The sequence below is a fragment of the Elgaria multicarinata genome, chromosome 6 (assembly GCF_023053635.1).
Source record: "Elgaria multicarinata webbii isolate HBS135686 ecotype San Diego chromosome 6, rElgMul1.1.pri, whole genome shotgun sequence".
In the NCBI taxonomy this organism is placed as follows: domain Eukaryota; kingdom Metazoa; phylum Chordata; class Lepidosauria; order Squamata; family Anguidae; genus Elgaria; species Elgaria multicarinata.
Genome location: NC_086176.1, coordinates 9,978,681 through 9,992,625, shown reverse-complemented (window position 1 = coordinate 9,992,625; position 13,945 = coordinate 9,978,681). Strand labels below are relative to the sequence as shown.

The window sequence follows — 13,945 nt, the reverse complement described above, 5'->3', positions numbered from 1 at the left end:
CCTTTAGAGGAGGACACGTCGCCCCTCCTTCGCAGTCCCGTGAGGGCACAGGCTGAGCTCTGGCCAGGAAGGGCCCCTCAGCCCAGTGCGGGTCTCAGCAGTCCCTCGTGCCCAGGGGGGCCTCAGGGAGGAGCGGGTGGGATGGCAGCCTTGTCTTGGCGGAGGGGCTCATGCTTTCTGGCGCCTTCTCTTTGCAGTGAGATGTCTCCAGACCGGGTGGAGGAAGACCGAAGAAACGTAAGTCCTCTCCCACGCCCGAGTGGAGCACCACTGATGCCTTCCAGTGGAAAGGTGTGGGGTTTGAGGCCTCCACGGCGACGCTCCGGGATGCAGCCCCCTCCGTGACCCCCTGGGCTGGGCTGGGCCCCCTCCCTCTTCCCCTCCCCTCCTGTCCCTTGCCGAGACTCAGCTGTGCTTCTTCCCTCCCTCCCTCCCTCCCTCCCTCCTCCTGTCTGGGCCATCTCCCGGCTGCTCGGAGTTGGTCCTGCGGGTGGCAGGTGAGGACAGAACCAGGTAGCAGTGGCAGCAGCGCAAGCCACGGAAGCAGGCACAGGTAAGGGGGCAAGAGGGGCCCGAGGAGAAGGCCCTCAAGGGAGGGGACCCGCTCCCTGCCAAGCACTTGGTTGGGCTCTGGGAAGTTGGCTTGGAGCACTAGGGGCCACAGGGCTAGAGAGAGGGGGCGGAAGAAAGAGGGACACGTAAGGAACCCCAGGAGGAATCCAGGGGGGGAGGACTTCTTGGAGGACCCATGAAGTTCCCGGTGGCCTGGAGTGGGGACACTTTGCGCCCTCCGCCCGCAACACATGCAGCAGTTCAGCTGCCAGGCCTCACTGGTCGGTTTTTCATGGTTCTTAGAGGGATTTCACCAAGCGAAGCAGGCAGCCTCTGAAACGGGAAGCAGCAGCAGCAGATGACGGGAACGATGGATATCCGGGACAGCCAGGAACGTGAAGAGGACCTGAAGGAACACGCAGAACGGCTCTTTTCAAGGCACCAGCAGGTACTACAGGGCATGAGATTTTGGGGAGGGGTAGAAAGGCGGAGCAGTGGGAGAAACACGGGCGGGACAAGACGTGTATCCTGACGGTAGTAGCCTATCCGTCATTCTTTGGTTGGGGGAGGGGACCCTGGGAAAGAAAGGGGCTGCCAGTCGGGAAAGTCTTCCCCCCTCCCAGTTCCGTAAAAAACAAGGAGCCCCCCGTAATGTTTTGCAGTGTTTTTCCATGAGATTTTTTCATGCTACCCAAAACCAACACGCACACGCTCACGCACACGCACACACTGCCCCCAGCCCCAAAAAGTGTTCCTCTTTTACAGGTGTTTGTCAAGAATGGAGTTCCTAACCCAGGATCTTCGCTCCCGTTCAGCTTTGAGCTGCAATCTTTAAGGCACAATCCTATGGAAGTCTAGACAGAAAAAAGGCCTCTGACTTCTAGCGTGCGCCAGCCGTCATGCATAGGATTGTGCCCTCAGCAGCTCAGTGATGAGTGTGCTTGATAGGAGCTCCAGGGAAGAAAGGAAGGAAGGAAGGAAGGAAGGAAGGAAGGAAGGAAGACGGACGGACGGACCGACAGAAAGACCACAAGCTCATGCAGGCTTCCTTTGGGAATAACTCTTCCTGAAATGAGGCAATATTCATAGGATCAACTGTAAATTGCTGAGGACATCAGGGGAGGACTAACCCTGCTGCGAGAATCCACTTGCAATCTTTTTTGCCTTTAGGCCCGGGACTGGATTCACACGCCATGTTTGTGAATCGCCCTTATAAGTTGGGGTGAGGTGTATCTCAGCTTCTGTCGGCCCTGGGCCGGATCACCGGGCTGCCACTGTGTTTCCCCGCACACCATGCGTCATTCCAGCGTTAAAGCACCTGCCAGCTCATTCCTGACCTCCTTGTCAGCGTGCTTGAGAAAATCCAGCGTTTCTGCACTGCCACCTTTACCGCTACAAACAAAAGAGAGGGAATCAGTCAGTCATCGATGAAATGGAAGCTGAGGGAGAGGAGGAGAAACAGCAGTGAATCTAGTCTCCCTATTTTGATTACGATGTTTAAACTTGTCTTTGTCGTTGTGCGTCTTTATTTCAGAAGAGGCCCTGTCATGAGGCAATGTCAGGAATTGCCTCAGGCGGTGGATTTCTGGTGCCTTTAAAGGCAGTGGAGTCGAGCCGGGCAGAACTCACCCATGAGGCACAGCCTTTGGGGAAATTCTTCTGCATAAGACCCACTAAAGTGAAATCTGCATGGGAGAACTTCCCCACGGATGGAGCCCCATGGGTGTGTGGTGAATTTCCCACCTCAAAATCTCTTGGGCCAGTTGTTGTTGTTGTTAGAATTATTGTTGTGGTGGCCTTGGGGGTATCTTGAAGGTCATCTAGTCTAACCTCCTGTTCAACCCCAGATCTCCAATGCAGGATGCAGCCACTGCGTCCCCTGACAAATCTTTGCTCGGCCTGTGCTTAAATACCTCCAGCGAAGGAGGGCCCACCTGTGGTGGCTGTCCACCTTTACGTTGTGAATTCAGAACTTAATGGAAGTCTTATTTAAATCATTATTAAAGGCAGTAATAAAGGTAGTAGTTTATGCAGCACCATCCATTTGTTCAGTGCTTTACAAAGTATTGCAAGGGGGAGGAATCTGATCCTTGCCCTGAGGAGCTTCCAAATTTCAACCACAAGTGAGCTAGCAGAGGGAGAGGGGTTGGAAGCTGGCAGAGGGCCAGTGAGTGAGTGGGCAGTTGCATCTCCCCCTCCCCCTCTTCCTCCCCCTCCTCCTCCCCCCTCTTACTCCTCCTCCTCCTCCTCCTCACCACTGTTGTCAGGGCCAGAACCGCACACCGGAGTGCTGTGCCCATCGGGCCTGGGGGGGTTAAAATCACGGGGGGTGAGTGGATGGGCAATTGAGCGGGTGAGCAGGGGGGAGAGGACTGGCAAGCGGGGGGATCAGACATTGGAGGGGAAGTCGGGGACAGGGGGGAGCGGGGAACCCAAACCTTACCTTCTCGTTGGTGCGCTCCTGTGCACATGGCCCTTTAATTTTTTTTGAAATGGCTGACGCACGGGGCTTTCCCTTACCCCGTCGTGTGTTACGCCTCGCTAGGGGGTGACGGCCCGTGCTAGCTGCAGCGTGGCAGCGCCCCTACTCCCCACCGGATTATTAGGTAGGTCTAGCAAGGCCCAGAGTCCCTGCTTAATGACAGGACTTAACTAGTATCAAGGTTCTCTGAGGCTCAGTCCCTTGTAGTTGTTGTTGTTGGAGATGAATTTTGGAAGATACAAGGTAAGAATAGATGAAAGTCCACGTGACGATTTTCACGGCCCTTGAGAAAGAGACCCTATACATTAAGGACTGGGGAAAGAAGTTCTAGATTAGAGGGTGTTCCTTCCTGACAAACCTGAGCTCCAGAACCGCTTTTCCTAGCCATGAAGCACTTCTTCACAGCTAAGACCGCCAGAAGAGCCCTGCTGGATCGGACCCAAGACCCGACTAGTCCGCCCTTCTGTTTCCACAGTGCCAGCCAGGTGCCCAGGGGAAGTTTGCAAGCAGGACCGGAGCACGACAGCACCCTCCGGCTTGTCTTCCCCAGCAACAGGCGTTCAGAGCTGGGCTGCCTCCGATACGCCTAGAGCGCCAAGCTAAGAGGGGCGCTGTGCAGCACAGCACTCACGCGCGTTGTTGGCTGTGAGCCAGGCCGGCCCAGCCTGAGGATTCAGCTGGGCCTGCGCGGGCGAGATGGCGCCCCGCACCCGCCCAGCTGAAGCGAAGCCAGGGACGCTGGGGTGGGGTGGGGGTGGGGGGGCGGCTCCACGTTCGGCCTTCCACCCAGAAGCTGCCCTCCCAGAGTTGGGAGGCCGCCACCAGAAGAAGAAGAAAAAGCATGTGGCGAGCTCGACCCTGGCTCAAGCCAGCCTCGGCCTTACTCCCGAGGAAAGGGCACCGGGTCGCCTCACCCCTCTCCTCAATCAGGCCGCGATGTCCAGGCAGGCGGGCAAGTGGGACTGGAGGACTCCTCGCAAGGCAAACTCTCCTGCTTCCCGATCCTGCGCGCGTGGATCAACGGGACTTGCATCCGAGAAAGCGTTGCACCGGGAGGCACCAGTGCGGCCTGATCCGCCTATGCCTCCTTACTCGGAAGCCTTATTCCCCCGAGTAAACGTGCGGAGGGGATCGGGATGCCAGGCTGCATAGCGGCTTGCGTTCGCCCGGAAGTAAGTCCCGGTGAATTCCAGACGGCTCGGTCCCAAATCGAAGTGAGCCAGTCCCAGCTCTCCACTCGGGGCACACGTTCGGACTTCCGCACAATTTGGGGTGTGTGTGCAAGTAGCTCGCCTTGCCTTGGGCGCAAAATAGTCTGGCACCGGCAAGATCAGTTACCTAGGGAGGTTGTGGGCTCTCCCACACTAGAGGCCTTCAAGAGGCAGCTGGACAACCATCTGTGAGGGATGCTTTAGGGTGGATTCCGGCATTGAGCGGGGGGTTGGACTCGATGGCCTTGTAGGCCCCTTCCAACTCTACTATTCTATGATTTTATGATCATATCACAGATCACCATGACCCTAAGTGCTGCCAAGCTACTATCATAACAGAGGCAGGTTTTTAAAATCGGAACATTACCAGCCATCAGGTTTAAGTGATGTTCTGTCATACAAATAAGACAAGATTCAGCAAAATGCAAGAGATTCAAACTGAGAGCTTTGTGGTTTAAAGATAGGATCAAGGTGCTCTGTCTCCATGTGCAGCTAGTATGAAGTAATTTTCAGGTAAGGGATACATTCATGTAATGTAGAAAGAGCTTAGAGAATGTCACTTAATGGATGTCCAACTGATCATTTTTGTTTAGAGTAGGGTGACCATATGAAAAGGAGGACAGGGCTCCTGTATCTTTAACACTTGAATTGAAAAGGAAATTTCACTAGATGTCATTTGTATATACGGGGAACCTGGTGAAATTTCCTCTTCATCACAACAGTTAAAGGTGCAGGTGCCCTGCCGTTTTTTTAAATCTGGTCACTCTAGTATAGCTCCTGCAGCTTTAACTGCTGCGATGAAGAGGGAATTTCACCAGGTTCTCCATATATACAAATGACCTCGTCTGAAATTCCCTTTCCTATGCAACTGTTAAAGATACAGGAGCCCTGTCCTCCTTTTCATAGGGTCACCCTAGTTTAGAGGCATAAGGCACAGATGTTCTAGATCACCAACTTTTCTTTTTTATCTTACCCACAGTGCTGCATTTTATTTATTTAGAACATTTATATAGTGCCCTCCATAATATATATCCCAGGATGGGTACCTAGAGTTGTGTATGATTATCTTGATATTAACAGGATAAATGTAGGATCATGGATATACATGGGCCTAATCTACACCAAGCGGGGGGGGCGGAGCTTGGCAGCCATGGCGGTGGCAGGTTTCTTCTGAGGCTCTGAGCGGCTTTGCCGGAAAAAGCAATTATCTATTTTTTAATGGGCATAAATCTTTGAGCAAACGACAGGAAATGATTATAAAAGCTATCGGAGCTGGAAAGTGTTGAGAAGAGCCGATGGGATGAGGTGAGCTTGACGGAATGTCTTTATAAACTGCAGAGGCAAAACCGAAAGTAACATGATTGATGTCGCAGTTTGAAAAGAAAGAACTTATGCTTGTTAGACGTTGATCTGATTTACAGCGATCCTCACTTCTCATCCTTTATCTTAAGTTGGAAAGATTGAAATACTGGCTTTGAAGTTGTTTGCTGTAATCTTTGTAAAGTGGAAAGTGGAAGCTGTTTGCGGTGTGCCGAGAAGGGGGGGGTGAAGGGGAAGAAACAGCATTCTGTGAGGGAGATGTGGGATTTTGAGAAACTGTGAATGATTGGATCTGATCCCCTCTAGTGAATGCTGTTGTGAACTGAATATATTTCCTCCCCCTCGGGAAGAAGGTGGTGTGTTTGGCACATAGAAGAGAAGCCAGTAAAAGTTGCTAAGGAAGTGGGGGCTCTAAGATTTATGCCCTACTCAGAAGGGTCCTATGTCCAACATTAAAAAAAAGATTAAGAAGTGGGAAAAGTTGAATATACAAAAAAAGAAACCTTCAAATCATAATTTAACCCACCTCTCCCACCTGGAAGATACAGCCCCTGGAACAGACCAGGAAGACGAAGTTATAGACCCAGTTTCTTTGGATACAGTACCAAATAAAGAAAAGAATATGGCTGAAGGGGGAAAAGCAATGGACAGCAACTTTCCCTCCCTAGCAGAAATTAAGGCAGTTATTGTAGAGAATAATATCATCATTTTTAAAAAAATGGATCAGCAAATGAATGAATTTAGACAACAAATGCGTGTTCTTTCGGATAAGACCGCAGAAAACTCGGATAAGATCAAAGAGATAGAGGCAAAAGCGGAATTGGACCAGAAGAAGCAAGAGGCTTTTGAAAAATCAACAAATATTCAATTTAAGGAATGGGAATTACGTCTGATTGCCTTGGAAGACCAATCTCGTAGATCTTCGATTCGAATAAAGCAGCTGAAGCAGATACAAGGAGAAGATCTTAGAGAAATCATTCTGAACTGGTTCAAAGAGCTGATGCCTGACATACCAATAGATGGATCGGATCTGGACCGAGTCCACCGCGTGGGGGGGCAAAACTACAAAGGGACTAGAGATATTTTGGTGAAATTTGGTAACTATTATAAAAAAGAGCAAATCATGAAAGAATTGAGATCTTTGACCCAGTTACAATATAAAGGCAAAGCAGTGCAAATTTATAATGATCTTTCTCAACATACATTAAATTGGAGACGGAGTATTAAACCAATAACTGGAATGTTAATGCAGAACAAAATTCCATATGCATGGGGTTACCCGGTTTTCTTAAGATTTACATATGGGAGGAGGGAACACAGAGTAACCTCATTGGATCAAGGTAAAGAATTGCTGAAGAGGCTGGGTCTGGATGGGGAAGCAAATGGGGCTGGAGTGGGTGGGGGAGGGAATGAGGCTGGGACATCTGGAGAGTAAGAGAATTGTTAATTATGTTTGGAGATAATTGCAAATAGAAATGCTAATATAGAAACCTGCCGGCCAGGCGCAGCACTGCCTCCCCCCCCCTTTAAAGTAGATGGCTGGAGTACTAGACTCACGGGGATATGGGGGGGGATTAGAGTGGGGGGGTGGGGAGGGGGGGAAGGTAGGAGAGGAGGGATTGGGGTAGGAGGGTGGGGGTTTTATGTATGGAGTTTGTTTTTTTATGTAAGCAAGTTTGAATTGCTGAGCACAAGGGATCGGAAGAGATTTCAAAAGGGTGATTATGGATAAAAAGATAAAGGTATCAACACTCAATGTTAAAGGTTTGGGGGCAGTCATGAAAAGGAAGAGAATAGAACAAATGCTTAATAAAGAGGGATCAGATATTATAATGGTCCAAGAGACACACCAAGGCTCCGAGAATTCGAATATGATAAAATTAAAGTGGTTAGCCTATTATGAAAAGTCATTAGGGACATCGAAAAAAAATGGAGTGGCCACTTTGATTTCAAAAAAAAGTGGGTTTATATTAGAAGAAGTAAAAAAGGATGATAAGGGCAGATATCTTATGTTAAAAGGTAAAATTGAGGGAAAGGTCTATACTTTGATTAATGTTTATGCCCCAAATGAGAGGCATAGAGAGTTTTTTATAAAGTTGTTTAAAGAAATAGAAGAATTTAAGGAGGGGTATGCTATATTAGCTGGGGATTTTAATATGGTTATGGATAATAAACGGGACAGGTCAAATCCCACTAATGCTGAAAAGAGGAACAATATGACTATATTGAATAAATTAGTAAAAGAAAATGATTATTTAGATTCGTGGCGTTTACTTAACGGGAATAGGCCTGGATTTTCATACTTTTCCCCAGTTCATCATACATACTCCAGGATAGATTATATATTTGTTTCAAAAGATTTTGCAACGAGGATTTGTAAAATGGAAATGGGGGTAATAAAAGTAACTGATCATGCCTTGTTAAGTCTAGAATTTACAGTTAAGAAAGATTATAAAGAGGCATATAGATGGAAGCTGAATACAAAGATATTGAAATATAATAAAATAGTAGATAAAATTCGGAAGGAACTGTCGGAGTCATGGGAAATTAATGAAAAAGGAGGAACAGCTGGGTCAGTCATTTGGGACACCATGAAGGCTGTAGCAAGAGGAATCTGTATTAGAGAAACATGTAGTTTAAAAAGACAACAACGTGCAGAACAGGAAAAGTTAGAGATAGAAATTAAAAACTTGGAGGAAAGATATTGGCGAGTTAAAGATAAATATAAATTAGTGGAAATACAAGCTAAGAAGAAACAATTAGAAAATTTAAATATAGAAGAGATTCAAAAGAATTTAATGTATATGAAAAGGGAATATTTTGAAAACAGTGATAAGAACTCGAGGTTGCTTGCCAAGCTCACACAAAAAGAAAAAGGGAGGAATGGGATAGAAACGTTGAAAGATAGCCGAGGGAATTATTGTCATGCAATGAAAGCTAAAATAAAAATTTTTCAGGAATTTTATCAGGAATTGTATAAGGGTAAAGAAATTCAACAAGAAAAGGTGGAGGAGTATATTGGAAGGTTTATAAAGAAGGGAATAAAATTAGAATATAAGGAGTTAATGGAGTCAGTAATAACTCAAAGAGAAGTTGAAGAGGTTATTGATAAGTTAAAAGTTGGTAAATCACCGGGAGCAGATGGTTTGGGTCCAGAATATTATAAGGTCTTCAAAGACTGTTTAGTTCCAAAATTAATGGAACTTTATAATAGGATATTATCAGGAGAGAAGATACCTGAATCATGGGAACATTCAGTGATAATTCTGATCCCAAAACCAGATAAAGATTTGACTAATCCCGATTCTTATAGACCTATTTCTTTAATAAATCAGGATGCTAAAATTTTTACATCTATTATGGCCAAACGGCTAAATAAATTTTTGGCAGAATATATAGGAGCAGATCAATGTGGGTTTGTGGTAGGAAGGCATATGCATAATTTAGTGGGTAGAGTTTTAAATGTAATAAATGTAATAAAAAAAGCAAATATTAAGGCAGGTATTATGGCATTAGATATTTTTAAAGCTTTTGATTGTGTGAGCTGGCAGGCACTAAAGAGTATTATAGATAAATTGGGATTTGGAAATAAATTTAAAAATGTAATAGAACAGCTATATTCCCAAAATACGGCGGTAGTGGTGGTAAATGACGGACTTACTGAAAAGATACGACTAGCCAGAGGAACAAGACAAGGATGTCCGCTCTCGCCGGTCCTGTTTGTAATGGTTATGGAAGTTTTGGCGAAGGCACTAAGGGAGGATGAAGAGTTAGAAGGAATTGGAGAGGTAAGGGAAATAAAGTTAAACATGTTTGCGGATGACACTTTATTGACCATTAAGAATCCATTAAGAAAATTAGAAAGAATTAAATATCAGTTGAGGGAATTTGAGGAAATTACAGGGTTAAAAATAAATTGGTCTAAATCAGAGATGATGTTGTTTAACTATACCAAGAAGGAAGAAAAGGATTGGGAATTTAAGGGAATGGAATTGAAAGTTAAGAATGAGATTAAATATTTGGGAATTAAAATTACAAAAAATTTAGAGAATCTTGAAAAGGAAAATTTAACGAGGTTAAAGAAAGAGGTATTAGAGAAATTGGAGAAATATAAAAGATTAAATTTATCTTGGTTCGGAAGAATAGCCTTAATAAAAATGAAGATATTAGCTAAAATTAATTTTGTATTTAGAATGTTACCTATAAAAATATCAGAAACCGAGATAAAAAGTTGGCAAAATATTATTAATAAATATTGTAATGGAGAAAAGAGAGCAAGAGTGAATAAAAATAATTGGTACCTAAGCCAAAAAAAGGGGGGAATGGGTCTCCCAAACATAAAATTATACTACGTAGCAAATAGATTAAGACATGTTGTAGAAGCAATTATGGGAGTAGGAGATTTATATTGGATGGAAGAAAAAACCATAAATAAGGTAGAGATGAATTTGGAGAATGTTTTTTTTAAAGACGGAGGAAGAAAGTGGGTTGGAAGTATAGATAATCCACTCCTGAGGACTCAATGGGAAATTTGGAGTAAATTTAAAGGGAAGCTGCTTCCGAGCAACTCTCCCTTAGCACCGATAATAATGTTAAAGAATTTCCCAGAGGATCTAAAGGGTAGATTATGTAAAATATTAAAAGAGAAAAATAAAATAAGATTAAAGGATTGGGTAAGAGATATTAAAACAAGAGAGGATATGGAAAATTTGTTAAAGGAGAAGAAGCTATCTTGGCTAGAATATGGTCAATTAGAGCAATGGAATAAAAAGTGGATTAAAGATAATAGAATGTGCAGAAAGATGACGAGGTTTGAAGAATTAGTAGTAAGTAAGGAGGAAGGGAAAGGAGGGAGTATAGTTTCAAAAGGATTAATGAGTGAAATATATAAAATATTGTTAGAGAAGGAGTTTAGAGAGAATACAGAGAAAATGGTTTGGGAATCAGATTTGAAGATACAAATAGGGCGACAGAGCTGGGAGGGACTATGGAAACAAAGAGTGTTGAGAAGTTTATCAGTAAGAATAAAGGAGAATTATTTTAAAATCCTATGGAGGTGGTACCTAACCCCGGTTAGATTGAATAAGATAAGTGATCAACATTCAGCAAATTGTTGGAGAGGTTGTGGGGAAAAAGGAACGTATTTACATATGTGGTGGCAATGCAAATATGTACAAAGATTATGGAAGATGGTGTTCTCAGAAACTGAAGAAATAGTGGGAATGAAAATAGAACAAACACCAAAAATAGCATTGCTGTCACTATTTGAAGATATAAAGTGTGGAAAAGGAACTATAGAGCTGATATCGAATTTGTTGGTTGCAGCACGACTGATGGTAGCTAGGAACTGGAAGGTCCAAGGGGAATATTCTATTGAGGAATGGTACAAAGAAGTATGGGACATAGCCATTAATGATAAACTGACATGTAATATTAAGTGGAGAAAAGGCGTAACTAAAATAAATGAGTTCGAAGGAATTTGGAAACAGTTCCTAGTGTTTGTGTTTACTAAGGGAAGTGGGAAACCACCAGCAGAAGAAACGATTAGATTTTGGACTCAAGAATGATCCCGAGGTGGGGGGTGCACTTTTATGTTAAGAACGAAGATGTTGTAGTATGATAAGGTATATGTAATAGTTTTTGATATTTGTACTCAACAATCATTCAATATGTATGCAGCAGATATTTGATGTTTTTTTTTTCTTATTGTGTTTTGTTTCAGTTATATTTTGGTAATGTTTATCTATGTTTATATAGTGTTGAAAATGAATAAAAATTTAATAAAAAAAAAAACTAATCTACACCAAGCAGGATATTGCACTATGAAAGTGGTATGAAAGCGGTATATAAAAGCCAGGAGCCGCACGACTGCTTTATAGTGGTATTGAAGTGCACTGACAACTGTTGGGGCCCATTGACACATACCATATACTGCTTTCATACAGCTATATCCTACTTGCTGTGGCTCCTGCCTTTTATATACCTAGGGTGACCCTATGAAAAGGAGGACAGGGCTCCTGTATCTTTAACAGTTGTATTGAAAAGGGAATTTCAGCAGGTGTCATTTGTATATATGGAGAACCTGGTGAAATCCCCTCTTCATCACTAAAATTAAAGGTGCAGGAGCTGTACTAGAGTGACCAGATTTAAAAGAGGGCAGGGCACCAGCAGCTTTAAGTGTTGTGATGAAGAGCGAATTTCATTTTGAGGTTAGGTTTTGTTATCTGTAGTTTTGTAACCTCCAACCTACACAGAGTCCTTTCCTTGGGGGGGGGACATAGTGGGATTTTGCATCCATAAAAGGAGGGTGGCCCATGGCAGAATGTGTCCATGTGACCTTTCCCTGTGCCCCTCTCATAGGACTAGAGTGACCATATCGCCGGAGTTGCCCGGATTCAACTGGCATAATCACACTACACCGGGGACCCTGGGGGGGGGTCATTTGGCAGGAGAAACAGACATCCAGTGGTGGCAGTGGCAGCAGCTGCCCCCCTCCCCGCCACTGCACCGTACTGCGACACATGTCTCCCCACCACAGTGCCTGGTGTAGACATGCCCCTTGTCTGGGCAGCTTGGAAGAAGCAAAAGGTAAAGAAGGTCTCTGGCACTCCACTGAATATGCCAACAGCCAGTCTACCTGCTGTAATTGGCTGGGTAATCAGGTACTAGCTTACAATAGTGTTGTTAAGTAGTTTTAGATGCTGGATGTAATAGTCTTATATAGGCCCCTTTATATCTTAAAATTTGATTGATTGATTGATTGCATTTCTATATCGCCCAATAGCCAAAGCTCTCTGGGCGGTTTACACAATTAAGACAATTCAAGTATAAAACAACAGTATAAAACCATAATATAAAATACAATATAAAAGCACAACCAACATAAAAACAGCACCAATGCAAAAATACAAATTAAAAATACAAATTTAAAACAGCAAGTTCAAATTAATTTATAGACTCTTAAAATACTGGGAGAATAAAAAGGTCTTCACCTGGTGTCTAAAAGAATATAATGTAGGTGCCAAGCGAACCTCCTTAGGGAGCTCATTCCACAGCTGGGGTGCCACAGCAGAGAAGGCCCTCCTCCTGGTAGCCACCTGCCACACTTCCTTTGGCAGGGGCTCACGGAGAAGGATCCCTGACCTTAGGGTCTGGGCAGGTACATATGGGAGGAGGCGTTCCTTCAGATAGCCTGGCCCCAAGCCGTTTAGGGCTTTAAATGTTCATACCAGCACTTGGAATCGGGCCTGGACCTGGACTGGCAGCCAATGAAGCTGGAAAAGGACTGGCGTGATGTGGTCTCGTCGGCCAGTCCCTGTTAGTAGGCGGGCTGCCCTGTTTTGTACCAGTTGAAGTTTCCGGACCGTTTTCAAGGGCAGCCCCAAGTATAACGCATTGCAGTAATCCAAACAAGAGGTTATCAGAGTATGGATAACTGTAGCTAGGCTATCTCTGTCCAGATAAGGGCATCCCAGGGATCGTCCCAGGGTCATCCCTGTTCATGTAAATGACACACAGGATATCCCAGGAGGAGGGAGGGACGAACGCAGTACGATCCTTGGATAAACCTTAGGTCTAGCTAAGGCTTTCGTGTTGAAACGCCTTCGGCCTTTTTTATTCTGCGTTGTTTCTGCTAGACATTTGTTTTTGTGCAATATGCTGTTGCACTTTTAATGCAACACTATTGTTAACTTTATTCTTGTGCATTAAATACTATTGTTCTACTGTATATATATCCTTAACTTTTTGTTTAGTATTACATGGTTGTTGGTTAAGGACTTCACCTTTCCTTGCTCTTGCTGTTTTGGATCATGACACCTAATGAAGACAAATTCCATTAGGACACAAAACCAGGCTTCAGATCCAAGGGATCCTGTTCCAGGGTTCCCACCGCTGAGAGAAAATAAACCATTTTGGAATCTGATTTTGCTTCAAGGTGTGGTAATGTTGTTTTGTGCAAGCCATGGGATAGTCATAGTTTTCCTTCTTGGATATGGCCAGGATTCTGCCACAAGACAGAGTGTGGGCAATATGCCTTAGAAAAGAGTTTGGTACAATTTATTTATTTAAATTATTCATTTATGGATTTAAATTTTACATATCTTTTTAAATTGTTTTAATCTTGTGTAAATTCTTCAGAGAGCTTCAGCTATGGGACAACATAGAAATAATAATAATAATAATAATAATAATAATAATAATAATAATAATAATAATAATAATAATTCTAGGCCACCTTTCGGGGCAGAAGCCCTGAACTGGAAATGTTTTAAAAGGGAAAGGTTCATGTCTGCAGTGGGCATATGCCCTTCAAGCTATACAGGTGGAGTGCTATTAAAATAAAGAACAACCACGCACTGGAATATTTTGATCATCCGAA

General features: G+C 44.2%; 1 long non-coding RNA gene across 1 annotated transcript; it reads left to right on the top strand.

Moving 5' to 3' along the window:
* The first annotated feature begins 463 nt into the window (after positions 1 to 463).
* Positions 464 to 1,530, top strand: LOC134400188 (uncharacterized). The gene is made up of 3 exons (XR_010025566.1): positions 464 to 553; positions 856 to 1,000; positions 1,318 to 1,530. It is a non-coding gene; the product is annotated as an uncharacterized LOC134400188 (long non-coding RNA).
* The last annotated feature ends 12,415 nt before the right edge of the window (positions 1,531 to 13,945 follow it).